The sequence below is a fragment of the Diadema setosum genome, chromosome 2 (genome assembly GCF_964275005.1).
Source record: "Diadema setosum chromosome 2, eeDiaSeto1, whole genome shotgun sequence".
In the NCBI taxonomy this organism is placed as follows: Eukaryota; Metazoa; Echinodermata; class Echinoidea; order Diadematoida; family Diadematidae; genus Diadema; species Diadema setosum.
The window spans coordinates 39,848,234-39,856,464 of NC_092686.1; the positions used below are offsets into that span (position 1 = coordinate 39,848,234).

An 8,231-nucleotide genomic window follows, 5' to 3' on the forward strand; every position below is an offset into this window, starting at 1 on the left:
TGTCGGTCTCATGGTGGGATGGTCCCGCCCAAAAGTGCCCCCCCCCCCCCCATATGATAAAAAGAGTCATGGCTAATTTCTGTTGCAATGGATGTACAACAGAGATTCCCAAAACACCAAAGCCAGTTATTTCATCCTGCATGGGGCCCCGGACTATAGCCTTAAAGTACCCCCTACTCCTACAATCTTATTTAGTTGATAGATACGTGGCTGATTTCTTATGCAACAATACCTGAGTCCTGTAAAGACAGTAGCTGTGAAGGGCTCCTAAATCCCATAATACCTGATATATTTACCTAAAGAATGACATGATTTTTTCTTTGTATTAAACCAGTACGTATTAGATCAATAATTAGTTGAATAAAAAAATTTGAAACAAACTCACTGTTTCGACATTTCGCCAATTATCAATTTGTTTCTACGGGCGATTGACGCACCAGTTGATGGAATAGCCCTTATATCTACAAACAGTGAATTTGTTCCCAGTTTTTTTTTTTTTATTGAACTAATTATTGATCTTGTACTTTGACTGGATGAATGAGAAGAATTTACATCAGTCTATCCAAGTACGTATTGTAACAAATATGACGTACAGATGACAGATTTTCATCAGAAAAAAAAAGTACCTCTTGATATGCATTTTTGTGTACATGTGGTGAATGACATGGTAATTCTGCATTCCCAATACTTTCTTCCTGTGTAGTGTAAACTAAATATTTGTGAATTTTGGTTAAGTAATCCATGGAAATTCCTTTAGATTAAGGTTTACTTAAAGGGGATGGCTAGTACTGATTAGTGGGAATCAGCGGGAATGCTGGAGGATAATAATTGTTCTAATCCTTGTGGGATTCATTTAAGAGTATATACATTATATATCTATTGTTGTGTGAAAATTATTTACTTCAGAATGGTCTCATATTCAAGTAATGTGCAGTTTAATGTTTCCAGGTTAGCGTGCCTGGTCAATGACGGGGCATTAATCGTTACGTTATTTAGAAATGAGTGATTCATTATATTGTACTTTATTTTTACTTATATATATATATATATATATATATATATATATGGCGTATAAAAAAGAAGGTCATCCAACTTTGGAGAGCACAATGTTGGAAAACAAAACTATCCCTCTTTCCAGTGGTACCTAATTACGTTGACATATAATGTCATCATTGTCATGCATGAATGGGCACATTGACTTTCAAGACGGCAATGACGACAATGACAATGTCGTGTTAGAGTGAAGAAACGACGCGCGTCCCACTGCATAAAATAGGGAGCTTTAAGGCGGACTCACACTGTGCGATTTTTACTGCGATTTACCCTTTGCGATGTCGCACGACGAGAAATCGCACAGTGTGAGGATTTCTGCGATACGATAACCGGCGATTTTGAGCTATCGCAGCCCATCGCAGAATTTTCAACATGTTCAAAATTTATCGCAGGATCTTTGCGATGGTGATCGAAAACTTTCAGTGGAGCAAGGCGGTAGAAGAAATACTGATCAAGATTTGGCTGGATATGCTTCCTTTATTCCACAATTGCTTACTGATCTATCTCAACATGATGACGAAGATGAGATGGGGAGGGAGTTTTACAACGACTTAGAATGCAATCGTGAGTAATTCTACCATGAATATGGGCTTCTCGAGTCCATCGCAGCTGTTTTGTCCATACGTAGTCCCATTTACAGAGTTTGAACGAGGGCAAATTAAACAGTCTGTGGGTTGGTTAAAATTTTGTGTGCGTACCGCCGGACCGGTAGGCCTACTGTATGCATAGCCTTGGCCCTTAATTGGACTAACTTGTTAAGTCAAAAAAGTGTTTGATCTACAAACGTTAATGTTTAAATTATACTAGACCTAGGCCCTACTGAGTATAGTATAAACTAGACCCATATCTAGCCATGCCTAATTTTAGGCCCACACACGTATTTAGCCTAACGTTAAATACGTACGTGTGTGGGCCTAGAAGAAGTGGTTCTATACATATAGTATAGGCCTGACTACATTGTAGCTTTTTAATCTAGATTGATACGTGTTCCAGTCGAATTTTAATAAATCGACATAAAATTTACTACTTCTACTGACGTTAACGTTAGTACTAATTAGGCCCCTCTGGGCCCTGGTCTGGACAGGCCCTAGATCTAAGTCTAGACCATATTGGCGTATTGCACTGCCACTGGATCGACTGATGTGGACGTGAACACTAACCGTTAACACGTAAACAGCTAAGTAACGTTAGGGCCTAACGTTAGACGTGATTTCTGTCTAACTTTGAAAAAGAGTAAGCTAGCCAACAGTTAGAGAGATCCAGATAATTTTTTTTACACGTTGATAGGAAAGGATATTGATAATGATATTGAAAGCCTAGCCCATTAACGTTAAGATGTAAAATTACTGTACACCATAAAAGATCTCTAGAAATCTACATTCTTAAGTCTGTAATATATAGATTAACTAGTCTGTCTAGACCTAACTACATGCAGCCGCTGTCGCAAAGCGACTGCTGTGCTGTGCACAGTCTGTCTGGTCAGACTAGTCTAGGCTTAACTGTGACCAGCCCCAACACACAGGACAGTGTAACTGTCTACACGGAGCGTCCTGGGGTAAGTCTAGACCCTAAGCACTAACGTTAGATCTAATAAAGCACTAGGCAGTAGCAGTCATAGCATGCACTAACGTTGGCACTAGTACTCGCAGTCAGCAGGCTTCTTCTTTTTAGTTTTAGACCCGTTCTACAACATTAAATGATAGTAATGTTTCTAGTCCCTTATAGCTTACGGTGATCTACCGTAAGGTACTAACGTTAGATGGGTTTCCTTTTTTTTTTTTTTAATGTGCTCGTGGATTTCAAAATCATACGGTAGGCCTACTCTGGTTAAGCTAGTGATGACTACAGAAATACAGTGTAGATTATTACTTAAGCCTAGGCACCTACTGGATCTAGATTGTCAGTAGCTGTGCTAGCCTTTCCTGCCCTGGGCTTCGACCTTGGTGGTCTGGAACCGTAGGCTTACATTTTGTATTAAACGATTAGAGGAATTAGAACTCTAGGCGTTAGACCTACATTGTATATTTGAGATCCATTGCTATAGTTACAAGCAGTATGAATCCAGATCCTAGACAGAAAAATAAACAATATGTTCGCAGGAGTTTAATGACATTAAAAAAAAAGAAATCTTTGACGGCTCTTGGATCCTCCCAAACATTTTTTTGGAGAGTAGACATAGGGTCTATAGTCTCATGGAAATTGCCTAACTAGGGCAGGAGTACAACACTCCAGATTTTTAAGAATAAGGCCTAAATGGAGCTGAGGTAACTTTGATAGATCAATTGTTCTTGGAGATTTGTACGGAAATTGTAGTCTAGAATTGTAGAAACACACACCCACAAAACAATTGCAAACTATGCAGTGAAGTGACCCTCTCTACATGTAGGTCACTAGGTGATTAACATTTTATCCGTGTTTGTCACTGCGAGTTTTTATGTGATGATCAATCATGCACTCCAAACTGAGAGGTGTTACTGTATGAGGCTGTAACATGTTCATGCCCAGGTCTGCAGACTAGTGCTACAAAGTATTTTGATTATCTGGTAGCGCGTCATTTGTTAATCTGTGTTGATAATAAACACAGCCTTGTCGTTGCTGCCTCAGCAAGTCACAAACGTGCTGTGCACAGCACTTCGTAAGGCTATATTATACAGTGTACACTGTAGTACCGGTATACATGTCATACTCTCTGTTAACTTTAATTGCCCTTTAATTTCATAACAAAGTATATCAAAATGAACTCTCAGTCTGAAATCATCAAAGACCCTGCCCCAATCTGTAGGTGTACAGATTGTACTTGCAGTTTGATTGCAGAATATAAAACATCATTCAAAGGCAATCATAATTATCCAAAATTGCAGACTGTAGGAAACAAATGCTGTATGCGTCATATGTGTTACTCATGTATATTGACATACTTGTACTAAATACACTATATGTAATGCAGAGTGTAATTTGGTTTAGCTTTCCGGCCCTAAGATCTTAGAGCATCTACTTATTAATGACTGAAATAATTATGATTATGATATATGAATTTATGAAGCACTTATGTACAAGCCTCTATGATGTTATTCTGAGTTACATGCAAGTGCTTCTGCTATTTCCAATGATCAACAATGGTGAATAATTGAATAAATTTGTGTATCACTATATGTTTTTGTTAACTCTATTCATTCCCAAATGTTGTCCTTTTTACCCAAATGGTAAATTTAGAGTCTACTGTAATTATCATAAATGCCTAAAAATATTTGTCCCTTTGTGTCACCCTAAACAGGTCTGAATAAAAATGAAATCTCTAGGGAATTCATACACAAGCTTGTCACAATGTTGAAAAGGAAGAGCAGAAAAGGAGCAGCTGGCAACCGGTTGTCCTGCAGAAGTAAATGAATCCCTCTCTTACCTACAATTTCTGAGGACAAACATGCCAAGAGGATCACTTACCAATTTTGGAGACTGAGGTACATTATATGTGCTAGAAGATAAAATAAACACTTTTTCATACTTTCCAAAATTTTTATGTGACTGCATGTGTGAATACATCAGTTTCTTTTTCTTTTTATGGTGGCTTGACAATAAAAAAAAACCCACTAAGTTGAGAGAAAGAAAGAAATTATTTCAAAAAGTGTAATTTAATTGTCTTTACAGTATTTTGAAGAAAATAAAAATGTCATTCATGCTAGCCTAAAAGTAATGAATAGTTTATTCATAGAACTTCTAATACAGTTCATTGTTAGCAATTTCTAGAAATTTATGAAAACATCATCTCTCTGAAAGAATGAATCAATTGTAAGACATATGAGAAATGCATCTCTCTTCGTTATTCTAATTCAATACGATAATATGTATTCATGTTTGTGTGTTTTTTTCTTTTTCTTTTTCTTTTTCTTTTTCTCCTATTTACTAGGAATTACAAGATGATAAAGACTCTACCAGTAAGGCGTCAAAGGCTGAAATGCTACACATAAGATGATGGAGAAGGAGCAGGAGAAGGAGATGCAGGACCTGTCAAAGCAAAACCTAAGAAGATAAGGAGGAGTCAAGAAGCAAAGGAAACCAAAATTTTATCAGCAGTAGGTACCCTGCTGATGCAGCAATGGAAAATGTTTGCTTTACACCTCAAATAGAGAGAGAAAGAAAAACAAAAACATGCTTCTTCTTGTTGTTTTTCTCTCTACAGACAAGTGCAACATATTTATGTATTTGGGGTGTATCTGAAAATTCCAAATTTGATTTACATACTTCAAACAACATTGTTGAGTTGGCTTTATTCAAAGAATTATCAGCCAGGGATACTTCTTTTTGTCAGGGGGTTCAGATCTAAGATCACTGTCGAAATTTGCTGATTTTAAGTTATCACATCAACAAGGATTATTCAGGTGTAAGTTCTCTAAGTATTAAAAAAAAAAAAACCATGCCACATTGTTCTTTTACTTTCTCAAGAAAAATAAAATTCCAGAGTCAATTCCATGGTCGAGGACCTTCATAACAACTCAACTCAATGACTCAACTGTGGTTGTCAGTTGCTAATGTATGTAGTTCAAGTGCTGTAAACACTGTGAGCAAATGGGCGGAAAGTTGGAGGCATCCTAAACTACAAACATTTGCTTCACAGGGAACCTTATGCATTTTTGTAACAATTAATATTTCCCCTGTTTTCTCCCTTTTGCTCTCTTTTTTGTGTTTGTTTAGCCCTTGTCATGCAGTTCACCTCAACACTTACACCTGTAACTGCAAGATCGATGTGGGATGACATTGCTGTCTCTCTGGGACTTACTGGAAACAAAATGTGACTTTTCAAAGCAAGAAAATGGCAGCTACTACAGCAGGCAGTCCTGAAGGTGGAACTTGAAGAAACTGACATATTGACTTACTATATTCTTTCATTTATGTTGGACCATCAGTGCAAGTTGCCATGAATTTTACATGCATTTGATGTTAACTTACAATGGTTTTATTTCAACTACAAACACAGCTACTCTCGAAAAAGTCAAATTTACATGCAATCACTGTGAGTCATTTTTTTTCTGAAATAACAACAAACAGCTGAAGAATTTCAATGTGCAAGGTTTTGTCATGATTTTAAGGCGATTATGCACTGTTACTCCTGCAATGCACTTCCAGTTTCTCTTTAAAATTTATCCTGCAACTTTAAATCAAGTACAACAAATGTACCATGTTTTGTTTGTATCACTGAAAAACTGGAGAGGGAAAAAACTCCTCAAGATTTTGTTTGATTTGTGAGGGCCATTACAATGTTCAGAGACAATAGCAACACTCTTTCCACTGCTGTTTAGAATTGTATGTTTTGTGCAACTTTACATTAAACTCAACATGTGTGCTAAACATTGTTTTAATGGCTTGAAAACTGGGGAAGAAAGCTGTTCTCAAAGCCGTTACGTAATTTTGAGGGCAATTAGTGCTGTTACCACGGCAACACATTTTGCAGTGAGCTGAACATGTAAGCAAAACTTCTTTTGAATCGATGGAAAACTTCAGAAGTTCAAGAGATGTTTTACCTTGAAGTTGTTGTACATGATTTGTACTGTTGCAAAAGTGGTAGTGACATGACATCATATTTCTTCGTCACTCACAAGACTGCGCAGAGTAAAAACCACCTTCGGCCTATGTGGAAGTGAGAGCTTATTGCAAGTTTCAATTCTGAATTTAGAGTAATGTGAATGCAGCAGACAGCATTCTGAGTTGGCTATTTTTTCCTAGGCAGTATATGCTACCGTATAAGTGCTGCATGGTATTTTAATCATACATATTTTAACTACTGATCTCCCCCCCCCCATGCACAAAATTATGTTTGTTTGTTTGCTTGTTTTTTATCATACCTCTATCTGTATCAATGGATAACATTTATTACTGGACTCAACATCTGAGAGTTTGAGTCAGCAAATTGTTATAGTTGTTTTTGCTACATTGTGGGCTACAATTTGCCACTTACCCTTATCATTCAAAGCAATTCAATGTCCATTCATTTGTATCTCCCTTATTTGATATTGGTAACACAATTGTATATTTCTTGCTTATAAGTCAATTCTGGAAAGTAAAATGTGTAACCAAAAATACATGTACTCTAGCCTATAACCTTTTATCTTTTTTTTTCTTCCACACATTTTAACCAGCACATCTTCTTCTTGTAAAGAATGTCTAAGGTAGGCACCAACATAATCTGGGATGGACAGAAAATGGACAGTGTTGAAGATGAGATCTCCTGTAATAATATTACATTATTAAGGTATACAATTGACAAGGTTTACACAATTCAATATATATATATATATATTTCAATTCAAATGACTGCTTTGCCACAGTATTTTGCAGTGTATGCAGTGTCTGATTTAAAATCTGGATTAGGACCAGTAGCACATTTAGTGCATCTCCAAGCACCCCTTCGGATGCTGGTATGATAATTTCATTTTGGCATTTTCCAAAATACACTGTATGTTCACATTAAGTGTTTATGTACCTTTGTACATAAACTCTAACTGTAAACATTGCTTGTAGAGTATGTTAGATTGCAGCAATTTGCTCTCTGAGGTTTGTTTGTTTGTTTGTTTGTTTGTGCTACATTATTTGGGAAATTGTAGTGGCATAGGTAGTTGCCGTGTGCAAATTGTAATGGTAACTCGTTGAGCTGAACTTCTTGTAGATGTTCAAGTTGACTGAATTTATTCATTGTTTACATGGAAAAGAAATGGAAGCTGATGTTTTTGGTCACTTTGTGTGATACTATTAAGAACTATGACATCCATACTAGAGTATGTATATGTGAATTGTACAGCACAATTATGATATTGTTTTCCTACTAGTTTTGCATTTTTTTGGCCTTTTTTGACAGTACAATTGTATTGAACTAATTGAAGCATACAGCAGAGCTGTAGTCATGTTATATAAAGACAAACCAACAGCTTGTACCACTTTGTACCATCTTCTCTTTTTCTTTTTTGTTGATGGAAATAAATAAACTATTGAATTGACTTTAATTGTGATCAATTAATCTATATTGTATATCTAATTTCATGACTTGAATATATCATTATCTTCATTCTTGTCACGTTTTTATTTGTGAATCAATATATATTGTAAATAAGTGTGATTCCCTTACATCTGGATGGTAATATTACATACACAAGAGTAAATTTTTCAAGGGCCAACCAGAAAAATATGTC

The 8,231-nt window shown here is 36.3% G+C and overlaps 1 long non-coding RNA gene across 1 annotated transcript; it reads left to right on the forward strand.

The window, feature by feature from the left end:
- The first annotated feature begins 1,486 nt into the window (after nt 1-1,486).
- LOC140244860 (uncharacterized) lies at nt 1,487-6,249 on the forward strand. Its single transcript, XR_011902307.1, has 4 exons — nt 1,487-1,617; nt 4,328-4,511; nt 4,958-5,123; nt 5,743-6,249. It is a non-coding gene; the product is annotated as an uncharacterized lncRNA (long non-coding RNA).
- The last annotated feature ends 1,982 nt before the right edge of the window (nt 6,250-8,231 follow it).